The sequence below is a fragment of the Dendrobates tinctorius genome, unplaced genomic scaffold (genome assembly GCF_039654945.1).
Source record: "Dendrobates tinctorius isolate UK_male_01 unplaced genomic scaffold, ASM3965494v1 ptg000033l, whole genome shotgun sequence".
In the NCBI taxonomy this organism is placed as follows: domain Eukaryota; kingdom Metazoa; phylum Chordata; class Amphibia; order Anura; family Dendrobatidae; genus Dendrobates; species Dendrobates tinctorius.
The window spans coordinates 12,034,825-12,051,842 of NW_027361701.1; positions in this window are offsets into that span (position 1 = coordinate 12,034,825).

The window sequence follows — 17,018 nt, forward strand, 5'->3', positions numbered from 1 at the left end:
CTTGTTTGGGCTCATGAGAGGAGTAGAAAAACATCAAAAATTTCAGTCCTGCACGATTCTACCAAGAAATGTGTGTTCATTCAAACCGCTGGTTTTTGATATTTTGGGCCCTATTGAATAATGAATGTTTTGAATTTTCTCCAAAAGTAAAGTAGTTGCAAACTCATCCTTTTAGAAACTTGTTTGGGCTGTTGAGAGGAGTAAAAAACCATCAAAAATTTCAATCCTGCATGATTCTACCAAGAAATGTGATTCTTTATTCAAAACCTGATTTTTGCTATTGGGCTCTATTGAATAATGAATGTTTTGAATTTTCTCCAAAAGTAAAGTAGTTGCAAACTCATGCTTTTAGAGACTTGTTTGGGCTCATGAGAGGAGTAGAAAAACATCAAAAATTTCAGTCCTGCATGATTCTACCAAGAATTGTGTGTTCATTCAAACCGCTGGTTTTTGATAGTTTGGGCCCTATTGAATAATAAATGTTTTGAATTTTCTCCAAAAGTAAAGTAGTTGCAAACTCATCCTTTTAGAAACTTGTTTGGGCTGTTGAAAGGAGTAAAAAACCATCAAAAATTTCAATCCTGCATGATTTTACCAAGAAATGTGATTCTTCATTCAAAACCTGATTTTTGCTATTGGGCTCTATTGAATAATGAATGTTTTGAATTTTCTCCAAAAGTAAAGTAGTTGCAAACTCATGCTTTTAGAGACTTGTTTGGGCTCATGAGAGGAGTAGAAAAACATCAAAAATTTCAGTCCTGCATGATTCCACCAAGAAATGTGTGTTCATTGAAACCGCTGGTTTTTGATAGTTTGGGCCCTATTGAATAATGAATGTTTTGAATTTTCTCCAAAAGTAAAGTAGTTGCAAACTCATCCTTTTAGAAACTTGTTTGGGCTGTTGAGAGGAGTAAAAAACCATCAAAAATTTCAATCCTGCATGATTCTACCAAGAAATGTGATTCTTCATTCAAAACCTGATTTTTGCTATTGGGCTCTATTGAATAATGAATGTTTTGAATTTTCTCCAAAAGTAAAGTAGTTGCAAACTCATGCTTTTAGAGACTTGTTTGGGCTCATGAGAGGAGTAGAAAAACATCAAAAATTTCAGTCCTGCATGATTCTACCAAGAAATGTGTGTTCATTGAAACCGCTGGTTTTTGATAGTTTGGGCCCTATTGAATAATGAATGTTTTGAATTTTCTCCAAAAGTGAACTAGTTGCAAACTCATCCTTTTAGAAACTTGTTTGGGCTGTTGAGAGGAGTAAAAAACCATCAAAAATTTCAATCCTGCATGATTCTACCAAGAAATGTGATTCTTCATTCAAAACGCTGGTTTTTGCTATTGGGCTCTTTTGAGTATTGAATGTTTTGAATTTTCTCCAAAAGTAAAGTAGTTGCAAACTCATGCTTTTAGAGACTTGTTTGGGCTCATGAGAGGAGTAGAAAAACATAAAAAATTTCAGTCCTGCATGATTCTACCAAGAAATGTGTGTTCATTCAAACCGCTGGTTTTTGATAGTTTGGGCCCTATTGAATAATGAATGTTTTGAATTTTCTCCAAAAGTAAAGTAGTTGCAAACTCATCCTTTTAGAAACTTGTTTGGGCTGTTGAGAGGAGTAAAAAACCATCAAAAATTTCAATCCTGCATGATTTTACCAAGAAATGTGATTCTTCATTCAAAACCTGATTTTTGCTATTGGGCTCTATTGAATAATGAATGTTTTGAATTTTCTCCAAAAGTAAAGTAGTTGCAAACTCATGCTTTTAGAGACTTGTTTGGGCTCATGAGAGGAGTAGAAAAACATCAAAAATTTCAGTCCTGCATGATTCTACCAAGAAATGTGTGTTCATTGAAACCGCTGGTTTTTGATAGTTTGGGCCCTATTGAATAATGAATGTTTTGAATTTTCTCCAAAAGTAAAGTAGTTGCAAACTCATCCTTTTAGAAACTTGTTTGGGCTGTTGAGAGGAGTAAAAAACCATCAAAAATTTCAATCCTGCATGATTCTACCAAGAAATGTGATTCTTCATTCAAAACCTGATTTTTGCTATTGGGCTCTATTGAATAATGAATGTTTTGAATTTTCTCCAAAAGTAAAGTAGTTGCAAACTCATGCTTTTAGAGACTTGTTTGGGCTCATGAGAGGAGTAGAAAAACATCAAAAATTTCAGTCCTGCACGATTCTACCAAGAAATGTGTGTTCATTCAAACCGCTGGTTTTTGATATTTTGGGCCCTATTGAATAATGAATGTTTTGAATTTTCTCCAAAAGTAAAGTAGTTGCAAACTCATCCTTTTAGAAACTTGTTTGGGCTGTTGAGAGGAGTAAAAAACCATCAAAAATTTCAATCCTGCATGATTTTACCAAGAAATGTGATTCTTCATTCAAAACCTGATTTTTGCTATTGGGCTCTATTGAATAATGAATGTTTTGAATTTTCTCCAAAAGTAAAGTAGTTGCAAACTCATGCTTTTAGAGACTTGTTTGGGCTCATGAGAGGAGTAGAAAAACATCAAAAATTTCAGTCCTGCATGATTCTACCAAGAAATGTGTGTTCATTGAAACCGCTGGTTTTTGATAGTTTGGGCCCTATTGAATAATGAATGTTTTGAATTTTCTCCAAAAGTAAAGTAGTTGCAAACTCATCCTTTTAGAAACTTGTTTGGGCTGTTGAGAGGAGTAAAAAACCATCAAAAATTTCAATCCTGCATGATTCTACCAAGAAATGTGATTCTTCATTCAAAACCTGTTTTTTGCTATTGGGCTCTATTGAATAATGAATGTTTTGAATTTTCTCCAAAAGTAAAGTAGTTGAAAACTCATGCTTTTAGAGACTTGTTTGGGCTCATGAGAGGAGTAGAAAAACATTAAAAATTTCAGTCCTGCATGATTCTACCAAGAAATGTGTGTTCATTGAAACCGCTGGTTTTTGATAGTTTGGGCCCTATTGAATAATGAATGTTTTGAATTTTCTCCAAAAGTAAAGTAGTTGCAAACTCATCCTTTTAGAAACTTGTTTGGGCTGTTGAGAGGAGTAAAAAACCATCAAAAATTTCAATCCTGCATGATTCTACCAAGAAATGTGATTCTTCATTCAAAACGCTGGTTTTTGCTATTGGGCTCTTTTGAGTAATGAATGTTTTGAATTTTCTCCAAAAGTAAAGTAGTTGCAAACTCATGCTTTTAGAGACTTGTTTGGGCTCATGAGAGGAGTAGAAAAACATCAAAAATTTCAGTCCTGCATGATTCTACCAAGAAATGTGTGTTCATTCAAACCGCTGGTTTTTGATAGTTTGGGCCCTATTGAATAATGAATGTTTTGAATTTTCTCCAAAAGTAAAGTAGTTGCAAACTCATCCTTTTAGAAACTTGTTTGGGCTGTTGAAAGGAGTAAAAAACCATCAAAAATTTCAATCCTGCATGATTTTACCAAGAAATGTGATTCTTCATTCAAAACCTGATTTTTGCTATTGGGCTCTATTGAATAATGAATGTTTTGAATTTTCTCCAAAAGTAAAGTAGTTGCAAACTCATGCTTTTAGAGACTTGTTTGGGCTCATAAGAGGAGTAGAAAAACATCAAAAATTTCAGTCCTGCATGATTCTACCAAGAAATGTGTGTTCATTGAAACCGCTGGTTTTTGATAGTTTGGGCCCTATTGAATAATGAATGTTTTGAATTTTCTCCAAAAGTAAAGTAGTTGCAAACTCATCCTTTTAGAAACTTGTTTGGGCTGTTGAGAGGAGTAAAAAACCATCAAAAATTTCAATCCTGCATGATTTTACCAAGAAATGTGATTCTTCATTCAAAACCTGATTTTTGCTATTGGGCTCTATTGAATAATGAATGTTTTGAATTTTCTCCAAAAGTAAAGTAGTTGCAAACTCATGCTTTTAGAGACTTGTTTGGGCTCATGAGAGGAGTAGAAAAACATCAAAAATTTCAGTCCTGCATGATTCTACCAAGAAATGTGTGTTCATTGAAACCGCTGGTTTTTGATAGTTTGGGCCCTATTGAATAATGAATGTTTTGAATTTTCTCCATTTTCAATTAACTTTATTGAAATTTAAAAGGTAACAGTAATATTTAATGTAACCTTTAAATGTAGATGTTACATTCATAAAAAATAAAGAAGGGGGGGGAGGGGTGGGTATAGGATAAGTTGGGTATGATACTAGTAGGGGGATTCGGAATGAGTTTTATTGTTTTATTAAAATAGACAAGGAAGGAAGGAGGGAGGGGGAAGGAGGGGGGGGAAAGGAGAGGGGGGGGGATATAACAGTAATGTTACAAGTATGATATAGGTTGAGATAAAATCTAAAATTAACAGTACAGTCACAAAAAAAAATTGCAAGTACATAAGAGGTAATACCTAATACAAAAAAATTAACCGTTGTTTAATCAAACAATAATGCGGTTAGGGATTTACTTAGAGTAAACAGTAATACAGATATTCAGATTGGATTAGGAATAGGAGAGAGACCAAAGCAGATAATTAAGAAGCATTAAAATCTGTCCAACACTTCCATCTATTACTATAAGTTGTGTAGTAATTATTCGCAGTAGCGTGGCTTTTTTCGTAAGATTCATGTAGATTCATTTTATCAATAATGTCGCTAATTTTAGGGACTGAGTCTTCCTTCCAAAAAAGTGCTATAGCATTTTTAGTTATTAAGAATAGATGAATAATTATGGAGCGATATGAGGGATTAATATTCTCGAGATCAAGGGATAACAGGGCCTTATGTGGAGTTAAAGTAATTTTAGTTTTGGTGATTTGATTGATTAAATCGGAAATTTCAGACCATAGGGGTCTGATTTTTGGACAGTCCCAGAACATGTGGAGTAAGCTACCTATTTCACCACAGTTTCTCCAGCATTCAGGGGATCTACCAGGAAAAAACTTAGCTAATTTCAAGGGGGTGAAATACCATCTAGATAAGATTTTGAAATATGACTCATGAAGATTTGCACAGATGTTAGATGAGTATGTTGATTTTAGTGCTTTGGACCACTGTTGTTGAGTTCTTGAAGTGTTGAGGTCCTTTTCCCAGTTAAGCATAAAGGTGGTTTTCTCTGGATTATTATTGGAGTTGAGAAAATCATATATATTTCTAGATTTCCAATAATATTTATTGCCAGGATTACATATTAGCGAGCTAGTGGAATCTGTTATGAAAGTTCTTTTTCTCAAAAGCTTCTTAATGAGTTTTTTTAAATTAGATAAAAAGTAGAAGTCATTGATGGTAAAATTGAATTTGGTTCGTAATAAATTGTCGCTGGTAAATTGTTTACCATCATGTATATCCGCTAGCTTCTTAATACCAGCTTGTTTCCATTTAGAAGGAATTTCCCTCTCTAAAATTAAACCAAAAACTTTGAGAGGAACGTTTTTGATTTGTTTATACTTTGAACCCTTACTGGTGTGAATTTGAGATTTGGCTAGGTATTTCCATGCTAATAATGTGGCTGAGGTTGTTGGAGGAAGATGTGTTAAGCAACTAGAAGATACCAACCCATCCAGAATTAGTCTTGATAGTGGAATGTTATTGTTCCATGATCTTTCTATGTCTGCCCATATTGGGCAGTCAACCTGGTTAAACCATGATAAGGATTGAGTTATAAGATTCGAATAGTAATAATTAACTAAATTGGGGAGGGCCAAACCTCCCTCATCCTTCCTTCTAGTAAGAGCTAGGAATGCTACTCTAGCTTTTTTTTTGTTAGAAATAAATCTGTTCACTATGGTCTGCAGTTGTCTAATATATTTAAGGGGAAGGGAAAGGGGTAGAGACCTAAAAATGTAAAGAATCTTGGGGAGGGTGAGAAGTTTGAAAAGGACTATCCTCCCTACCCATGAAATTTCATGCTTGGAGTAAGTGTTAAATTCCGTTTGAGTATTTTTAATAAGATTCTGCATATTTACTTTGATTGTTTTGTCAAAATTTCTAGATATGGAAATGCCTAAATATAAAATTGCTTCTTTTTCCCAATCAAATTTGGTGATGTTTTTAATACTAGAAATAGTTTCAGTGCATAAGAAAAAATCTAAAATCTTAGATTTCGTATCATTTATTCTGTAAAATGATACCCTTGAAAATTCCTCAAAAATAGGAAGGACACTTTTAATCGAGTCTAATGGGTTTGAGAGGCTTAATATAATATCATCGGCAAATAATCCTATTTTATATTGTATCTCACCGATTTGGATACCCTCAATAAGTTCGTTGGATCTAATAGTTTCTGCTAGGGGTTCCATAATTAAAGCAAAGAGTAGGGGTGAAAGGGGACAACCTTGTCTAGTACCGTTGGTAATCAAAATTTGTTTAGATAAGTGGTTATTAGCATATATATTGGCAGAAGGGGATGAATAGAGTGCCATTATTGTATTTATTAATTTAGAACTAAAACCGAATTTGTTTAGAGTGGCGATTAAGAATTCCCAATTGACTCTGTCAAAAGCTTTCTCAGCGTCTAGAGCAAGGAGTAATGATGAAATCTTTTTGGTTTTGATATGATTAATTAGGTTAAATACTCTCCTAGTCCCATCACTTGTTTGTCTACCGCCTATAAAGCCTAACTGGTCTCTATGAACTATGTTTGGAAGGAATTTTTTCATTCTTGTAGCAATTATTTTTGAGTATATCTTAACATCAGTATTAATTAATGAAATAGGCCTATAATTTCTAACAGATTCCAGATCTCCTTTAGGCTTAGGAATTAAAGATATAATGGCCTGTAGCATTTCATGAGGGAATTTCCCAGTTTCAGAAGCTTTATTAAAAACCCGGGTCAAGTATGGAGTTAATATCGAAGCAAAAGTTAAATAATAGTCGTTTGAAAATCCATCAGGACCCGGTGATTTCTTTGTTTTGAGTGTTTTAATGGCTTCTAAAACCTCTAGATCTGAAAAGGGAACCTCAAGGGATGATAATTGTTGAGTAGAGAGTTTGGGTAAATTAAGACACGTAAGAAATTTGTCAATTTTTTGTTTACTTGGTTGCGGAGTACTTTGGTCATCTTTAAGGTTATACAGTGAGGTGTAATAGTCCGCAAATTTATCAACTATATCTGCCGGATTGACTAGGGATTCACCATTATGTTTAATTTTGTTGATTCTCTTTTTAATTCTATCCATTTTGAATTTTTGGGCCATAATTTTAGTCGGCTTGTTGAATGAGGAGTAAAAATTTGATTTCATGCTTTTTGCAAATTTTTCATATTCATTAAAGAGAATCGCCCTCAATCTAGTTCTAAGTTTAATAATTTCCAAGTGAAGAGTCATAGAAGGTTGGGGTAAGTTTTTCTGAGTATCCTCTTTTTCTTTTAGCTCTAATTGTATTTTGTTTATATCTTTTATATTTTGTTTTTTATTTTTACAGGAAATGTTTGTCATTGTACCTCTAATAACTGCCTTATGGGCATTCCAAATTGTAAATGGGCATATGCTATCTGTGTCATTTTCTTTAAAATAATTCGTAATAGAAGATTCGATTTCTTTCTTTGAGTCAGGTTTGTGTAATAGTGAAGTGTTACCTCTCCATAAGGGATGATGACCTGTTGACCTACCCAGTAGAACTTCACATAAAACAGGTGTATGATCTGAAAAGGATCTGGGAAGGATCTCGATTTTTTTGAATTTGGAAATAGAGAGGGAATCCGTAATAAAAAGATCTATTCTGGAAAAAGTTTTGTGGACCGATGAGTAATGAGTATATTCCAAAGAAGAGGTATTAAGACACCTAAAGATATCTAAATACTCATGGTTGATAAGCCAGTTACCCAACTCCGGAAAAGCTGATCTGGTGGGAGAAGTGGAGTCGTATGCACTGTTAGGGACAATATTAAAGTCTCCAATCACAATCAATGTTCCTTTTTTAACTTCTTGTATTTTTTTGTCTAGATTATTAAAATAGCGCATTTGTCCATTATTGGGTGCGTAAACATTGACTAGGGTGGTCAATTGGTTTTCTATCAAGCATATTAAAATTAGGTATCTACCCTCTGAGTCGGAAAACTGTTCGAGTAGCTCAAAAGATATGGAATTTTTAATTAAAGTGATCACACCAGCCTTTTTAGATTCATTTAAGGATTTAAATGTATGAGGGAAATTCTTGTGTTCTATCCCGGGATGCCCTGATTTAGCTAATTTCACTTCTTGGAGACAGACTATGTCTGCTTTGCTTCTTTTGATCTCTCTCCATGTCCAGTACCTCTTAATGGGACTATTTAGACCCCTAACATTGAAAGATAAAATCTTAACCATGAATTAAAAACAATTAACAATTAACATATAAACCGCAACACTAATACAGGAAGCAACTGCAACTTGCAGATAAACTTCCTAAATGGGGAAAGTTCGTGAATCTCCGTAGGAAGCCTCCCACGTGAAAGAAAAGAAACTAATACAAAAATATTTCTTCAACCCGGAGTTTCTCCTCTCTTGTCCAATGAATCAAGAAAATTCATACCCTCCTGTGGAGACAAAATTGGAAGGACCCTACCACCATGATTGATCAGAAGCTTGGTAGGAAATCCCCACCTATACATCATACCTTTCTTCCTTAAAAGAGTGGTCACCTCATTAAAGTTTTTCCTAGACTGAATAGTATCTTTCGAAAGGTCTGCAAATGATTTAATATGATCATAAGGGTGGGGGAGATGTTTGTTAGTTCTAAGGTAATTTAAGAATTTTTCTTTTGTGGAGAAGAAATGGAATCTAAGTATAGTGTCTCTAGGGACATCAGATGGTATAGATCCAGGACGAGGGAGTCTATGAATTCTATCAATCATAAGTTCTGGTTCCGGTATAGATGGCAAAATTTTGATTAATATCTCCTTAACATAATTTTGTAAACTATTTTGGTTTATCTTCTCTGAAATACCTCTCAGTTTTAAGTTGTTTCTCCTACTGCGGTCCTCAAGGTCGGCCAATTTGCTACGTAGAAAAATAATTTCCTTTTGAGTATCAGATTGTCGTTTTTGAATGGTCTCGGATTTTTTCTCCAAAACCTCTATTTTGGCAACATTTTTATCAATTCTGGTATCAATTGCATCAATTTTAACTTGTAAGCGGTTTGTGTTTTCATCCAAAGTTAATTTTAAAGATCTATTAAGGGCTTGCATTATATCTTTGATATATTGTTCAGAAGCCCCCTTCTCCGAGGCCTGAAAATCATCAAGGCCTGTAAGAGAATTTGCATCCTCGCTAACAATGCTAGAGTCCAGTCTAGGTCTACTTTTATCTGGACTCTGTAGGGGGGAGGCCTCATAGAATTCCTCTTCATCTGAGAGGATAGGTTGACTCCCCGATTTAAGCTCATCTCTTTTCGTTTTCCTATTTATGGAGGTATCCATTTCTGTTTGGATAGTATCTAATTCCCGTAACATATTAGTATCCCCTTTCTGTCCAATCGAGAATTTTGTATTTTTAGGGGTAGTGGGAGGGCTAATACAAATAGCTTCGTCCAATTCTGTTACATCTGGTTTATGAGGTTTATCCTTTGTCTGTTTGGGTCTGTTACCTCTTTGACTCATTATGCCAACAAAAGAATTGCCCTTTTCTAATATTTATGACTCAAAATAAAATGGTAAGTCCTGAAACGGTGAAATACCAAAATAAATGTAGATTGAATAACAGGAAAGGGCCAGCATATAGTAACCCCAGTAAGTTATAAACAGGTCTTGTTATAATATATGACAAGGGAGTTATATTATCAAATCTTCTAATTGCAGATTATGTACTATAACAGTAAGTAAAGAAAGACACTCTAATAAGGAAATAATAATAATAATATTAAGAATAATAGTCCAATAAATCACACTTCAGAGTTTAGGGCCTCCAAAAATAGGGGCTCAGAAATTTGAATGTTTCGCACTCCAACTGAGATACAGAGGAACCACGGGGGGAAGATACCCCAGTAGATCCCTCAGCGTCCACAGAAGAGGGACTCCAAATAGGAACCTTGATCTACTCAAAATCTCAAATATTTCTAAGGGGATCAAACAAATTATGGAAGTATGGCTAAACAGTAAAATGTTTTGGCTGCTCCCTTTTTTCCCCCCCCCTTGAATTATAGTATATTAGTTACAATTATTCTTAAGGGTCCTCAGAATAATTATTTAAGTTGAATACTAATTAATACCAAATCAAATTGTGTTAGATATACTGGATTTACAATGTTAAAAGATTTCTTAGGCCGAATCACCTAGGACCAGATAATGTGCACTTCAGAATCTTCCCTTCTTATAACACACTCAAAGATCTGAAGATAAGTGCCAAACAACCAATTATCATCAGCTCACGTTACTAGATAGTCCTTGAAGCTGCTCACTTAGTGCTGAAATTTCTTCTCCTCGTTGTGGATTCCTCTATTGCTGATACTCTTGTAAATTTCCTCTCTAGGATGCTGTTGTTGCCAGGTAGAGATGAAATAAGACACCGACAAGACACCGACCTCTGCTTCAGCTTCTCTACCTCTCCAAACCTACACCAACACCGCACTTAGATCTCCGGTCAACCATCCGCTGCTCTGCCGATCACCTCTCCTTATCCTGGGCTCACTGTTGCTTAAAAGAATCACCAGTCTCTGCTCGAGAATCTTCACCTCTTTCACCTCTCGCTGATTCCACTTCTGAGATTCCCTCTAATTTGTTGCCGCTCCTTGATGACTGCTTCATACAGCTGGCGCCACTACAGCATCCTCCGGTATTCCTGATCTCCTCTCCTCTGCTTCCCGGGGTCTCTATGTTCAAGTGGCGATGTTAAACCCGTTGGTAGTGACCGCTCAACTCACCGGTGACCGCGGTCTCTCCTGCTGATTTTGCGACCCTTCTGCAGCGCCTTCTTCCTCCCCGACTCAGGCGCGCCTCTGCAGCAGTAAAAAAGCGCGGGAAAATCTGATATTTAAAACCCGCAGCAATTAAATCCACCCGCTCCTGTTTCTTTACACTGACGCCGCTGCAGCGTCCACCGGAACCCTTGGCTTCCTCCTCACACCCGATCACTCCTGCTTCACCTGCGTCACTGTAATCCCTCACCGCTGCCGATTCTCTTGAAGCCGCTGCTGGTCCCTGCCAAGCCGACAGATCCTCACACCAGGCTCCGGGACTTCTAGTAGCGTCTCTCTCACTGGTCAGATGATCACCGCCGCAGCAGCCTCTTCACACTTCAGGCGCTGCGGCCGATTTTCGCGCCTTTTCTTCAGCGTCTCCTCCTTCCTTCACTTAAGTGCGCTGGCCGTCGTTCCTTTCACTTTTAATCACCGGCGTCACTGAGAGTATTCACCGGTAGATTTTAATAAGCCTGCTTTTGTTGGTCTCCTCTGCGCTATCGGCTCTTCAAGCCAGACTCTGGGGCTGCCTCCTCAGGTGTCTCACGTCGTCCTTGGCAGCTTCACTCTTCTCCACTAACCAGACACGCCGCTGCTGCAGAGAGCCAGCGCGGGAAAATACTGAGTCACACCACCAGCAGTCTTCAAAAGGTCATATCTTGGTAAAAATCCAACGTAGAAGTTCCAGGAAGGTCTCAAAATAATCCTGGGGAGGAGAGCTCCTGAATCCAATAAATTTTGAAAGTAAAATGTTTCTTGTTTTCTTCTTATGTCGCTTAACGAGGTAGGCTTCCTAAGAGCTCAGAGCTCACACGACCTGCTGCATCGAGCTCCAGACCACGCCCCCTTGAATTTTCTCCAAAAGTAAAGTAGTTGCAAACTCATCCTTTTAGAAACTTGTTTGGGCTGTTGAGAGGAGTAAAAAACCATCAAAAATTTCAATCCTGCATGATTCTACCAAGAAATGTGATTCTTCATTCAAAACCTGATTTTTGCTATTGGGCTCTATTGAATAATGAATGTTTTGAATTTTCTCCAAAAGTAAAGTAGTTGCAAACTCATGCTTTTAGAGACTTGTTTGGGCTCATGAGAGGAGTAGAAAAACATCAAAAATTTCAGTCCTGCATGATTCTACCAAGAAATGTGTGTTCATTGAAACCGCTGGTTTTTGATAGTTTGGGCCCTATTGCATAATGAATGTTTTGAATTTTCTCCAAAAGTAAAGTAGTTGCAAACTCATCCTTTTAGAAACTTGTTTGGGCTGTTGAGAGGAGTAAAAAACCATCAAAAATTTCAATCCTGCATGATTCTACCGAGAAATGTGATTCCTCATTCAAAACGCTGGTTTTTGCTATTGGGCTCTTTTGAGTAATGAATGTTTTGAATTTTCTCCAAAAGTAAAGTAGTTGCAAACTCATGCTTTTAGAGACTTGTTTGGGCTCATGAGAGGAGTAGAAAAACATCAAAAATTTCAGTCCTGCATGATTCTACCAAGAAATGTGTGTTCATTCAAACCGCTGGTTTTTGATAGTTTGGGCCCTATTGAATAATGAATGTTTTGAATTTTCTCCAAAAGTAAAGTAGTTGCAAACTCATCCTTTTAGAAACTTGTTTGGGCTGTTGAGAGGAGTAAAAAACCATCAAAAATTTCAATCCTGCATGATTTTACCAAGAAATGTGATTCTTCATTCAAAACCTGATTTTTGCTATTGGGCTCTATTGAATAATGAATGTTTTGAATTTTCTCCAAAAGTAAAGTAGTTGCAAACTCATGCTTTTAGAGACTTGTTTGGGCTCATGAGAGGAGTAGAAAAACATCAAAAATTTCAGTCCTGCATGATTCTACCAAGAAATGTGTGTTCATTGAAACCGCTGGTTTTTGATAGTTTGGGCCCTATTGCATAATGAATGTTTTGAATTTTCTCCAAAAGTAAAGTAGTTGCAAACTCATCCTTTTAGAAACTTGTTTGGGCTGTTGAGAGGAGTAAAAAACCATCAAAAATTTCAATCCTGCATGATTCTACCGAGAAATGTGATTCCTCATTCAAAACGCTGGTTTTTGCTATTGGGCTCTTTTGAGTAATGAATGTTTTGAATTTTCTCCAAAAGTAAAGTAGTTGCAAACTCATGCTTTTAGAGACTTGTTTGGGCTCATGAGAGGAGTAGAAAAACATCAAAAATTTCAGTCCTGCATGATTCTACCAAGAAATGTGTGTTCATTCAAACCGCTGGTTTTTGATAGTTTGGGCCCTATTGAATAATGAATGTTTTGAATTTTCTCCAAAAGTAAAGTAGTTGCAAACTCATCCTTTTAGAAACTTGTTTGGGCTGTTGAGAGGAGTAAAAAACCATCAAAAATTTCAATCCTGCATGATTTTACCAAGAAATGTGATTCTTCATTCAAAACCTGATTTTTGCTATTGGGCTCTATTGAATAATGAATGTTTTGAATTTTCTCCAAAAGTAAAGTAGTTGCAAACTCATGCTTTTAGAGACTTGTTTGGGCTCATGAGAGGAGTAGAAAAACATCAAAAATTTCAGTCCTGCATGATTCTACCAAGAAATGTGTGTTCATTGAAACCGCTGGTTTTTGATAGTTTGGGCCCTATTGAATAATGAATGTTTTGAATTTTCTCCAAAAGTAAAGTAGTTACAAACTCATCCTTTTAGAAACTTGTTTGGGCTGTTGAGAGGAGTAAAAAACCATCAAAAATTTCAATCCTGCATGATTCTACCAAGAAATGTGATTCTTCATTCAAAACCTGATTTTTGCTATTGGGCTCTATTGAATAATGAATGTTTTGAATTTTCTCCAAAAGTAAAGTAGTTGCAAACTCATCCTTTTAGAAACTTGTTTGGGCTGTTGAGAGAAGTAAAAAACCATCAAAAATTTCAATCCTGCATGATTCTACCGAGAAATGTGATTCCTCATTCAAAACGCTGGTTTTTGCTATTGGGCTCTTTTGAGTAATGAATGTTTTGAATTTTCTCCAAAAGTAAAGTAGTTGCAAACTCATGCTTTTAGAGACTTGTTTGGGCTCATGAGAGGAGTAGAAAAACATCAAAAATTTCAGTCCTGCATGATTCTACCAAGAAATGTGTGTTCATTCAAACCGCTGGTTTTTGATAGTTTGGGCCCTATTGAATAATGAATGTTTTGAATTTTCTCCAAAAGTAAAGTAGTTGCAAACTCATCCTTTTAGAAACTTGTTTGGGCTGTTGAGAGGAGTAAAAAACCATCAAAAATTTCAATCCTGCATGATTTTACCAAGAAATGTGATTCTTCATTCAAAACCTGATTTTTGCTATTGGGCTCTATTGAATAATGAATGTTTTGAATTTTCTCCAAAAGTAAAGTAGTTGCAAACTCATGCTTTTAGAGACTTGTTTGGGCTCATGAGAGGAGTAGAAAAACATCAAAAATTTCAGTCCTGCATGATTCTACCAAGAAATGTGTGTTCATTGAAACCGCTGGTTTTTGATAGTTTGGGCCCTATTGAATAATGAATGTTTTGAATTTTCTCCAAAAGTAAAGTAGTTACAAACTCATCCTTTTAGAAACTTGTTTGGGCTGTTGAGAGGAGTAAAAAACCATCAAAAATTTCAATCCTGCATGATTCTACCAAGAAATGTGATTCTTCATTCAAAACCTGATTTTTGCTATTGGGCTCTATTGAATAATGAATGTTTTGAATTTTCTCCAAAAGTAAAGTAGTTGCAAACTCATGCTTTTAGAGACTTGTTTGGGCTCATGAGAGGAGTAGAAAAACATCAAAAATTTCAGTCCTGCATGATTCTACCAAGAAATGTGTGTTCATTGAAACCGCTGGTTTTTGATAGTTTGGGCCCTATTGAATAATGAATGTTTTGAATTTTCTCCAAAAGTGAACTAGTTGCAAACTCATCCTTTTAGAAACTTGTTTGGGCTGTTGAGAGGAGTAAAAAACCATCAAAAATTTCAATCCTGCATGATTCTACCAAGAAATGTGATTCTTCATTCAAAACGCTGGTTTTTGCTATTGGGCTCTTTTGAGTATTGAATGTTTTGAATTTTCTCCAAAAGTAAAGTAGTTGCAAACTCATGCTTTTAGAGACTTGTTTGGGCTCATGAGAGGAGTAGAAAAACATAAAAAATTTCAGTCCTGCATGATTCTACCAAGAAATGTGTGTTCATTCAAACCGCTGGTTTTTGATAGTTTGGGCCCTATTGAATAATGAATGTTTTGAATTTTCTCCAAAAGTAAAGTAGTTGCAAACTCATCCTTTTAGAAACTTGTTTGGGCTGTTGAGAGGAGTAAAAAACCATCAAAAATTTCAATCCTGCATGATTCTACCAAGAAATGTGATTCTTCATTCAAAACGCTGGTTTTTGCTATTGGGCTCTTTTGAGTAATGAATGTTTTGAATTTTCTCCAAAAGTAAAGTAGTTGCAAACTCATGCTTTTAGAGACTTGTTTGGGCTCATGAGAGGAGTAGAAAAACATCAAAAATTTCAGTCCTGCATGATTCTACCAAGAAATGTGTGTTCATTCAAACCGCTGGTTTTTGATAGTTTGGGCCCTATTGAATAATGAATGTTTTGAATTTTCTCCAAAAGTAAAGTAGTTGCAAACTCATCCTTTTAGAAACTTGTTTGGGCTGTTGAAAGGAGTAAAAAACCATCAAAAATTTCAATCCTGCATGATTTTACCAAGAAATGTGATTCTTCATTCAAAACCTGATTTTTGCTATTGGGCTCTATTGAATAATGAATGTTTTGAATTTTCTCCAAAAGTAAAGTAGTTGCAAACTCATGCTTTTAGAGACTTGTTTGGGCTCATGAGAGGAGTAGAAAAACATCAAAAATTTCAGTCCTGCATGATTCTACCAAGAAATGTGTGTTCATTGAAACCGCTGGTTTTTGATAGTTTGGGCCCTATTGAATAATGAATGTTTTGAATTTTCTCCAAAAGTAAAGTAGTTGCAAACTCATCCTTTTAGAAACTTGTTTGGGCTGTTGAGAGGAGTAAAAAACCATCAAAAATTTCAATCCTGCATGATTTTACCAAGAAATGTGATTCTTCATTCAAAACCTGATTTTTGCTATTGGGCTCTATTGAATAATGAATGTTTTGAATTTTCTCCAAAAGTAAAGTAGTTGCAAACTCATGCTTTTAGAGACTTGTTTGGGCTCATGAGAGGAGTAGAAAAACATCAAAAATTTCAGTCCTGCATGATTCTACCAAGAAATGTGTGTTCATTGAAACCGCTGGTTTTTGATAGTTTGGGCCCTATTGAATAATGAATGTTTTGAATTTTCTCCAAAAGTAAAGTAGTTGCAAACTCATCCTTTTAGAAACTTGTTTGGGCTGTTGAGAGGAGTAAAAAACCATCAAAAATTTCAATCCTGCATGATTCTACCAAGAAATGTGATTCTTCATTCAAAACCTGATTTTTGCTATTGGGCTCTATTGAATAATGAATGTTTTGAATTTTCTCCAAAAGTAAAGTAGTTGCAAACTCATGCTTTTAGAGACTTGTTTGGGCTCATGAGAGGAGTAGAAAAACATCAAAAATTTCAGTCCTGCATGATTCTACCAAGAAATGTGTGTTCATTGAAACCGCTGGTTTTTGATAGTTTGGGCCCTATTGCATAATGAATGTTTTGAATTTTCTCCAAAAGTAAAGTAGTTGCAAACTCATCCTTTTAGAAACTTGTTTGGGCTGTTGAGAGGAGTAAAAAACCATCAAAAATTTCAATCCTGCATGATTCTACCGAGAAATGTGATTCCTCATTCAAAACGCTGGTTTTTGCTATTGGGCTCTTTTGAGTAATGAATGTTTTGAATTTTCTCCAAAAGTAAAGTAGTTGCAAACTCATGCTTTTAGAGACTTGTTTGGGCTCATGAGAGGAGTAGAAAAACATCAAAAATTTCAGTCCTGCATGATTCTACCAAGAAATGTGTGTTCATTCAAACCGCTGGTTTTTGATAGTTTGGGCCCTATTGAATAATGAATGTTTTGAATTTTCTCCAAAAGTAAAGTAGTTGCAAACTCATCCTTTTAGAAACTTGTTTGGGCTGTTGAGAGGAGTAAAAAACCATCAAAAATTTCAATCCTGCATGATTCTACCAAGAAATGTGATTCTTCATTCAAAACCTGATTTTTGCTATTGGGCTCTATTGAATAATGAATGTTTT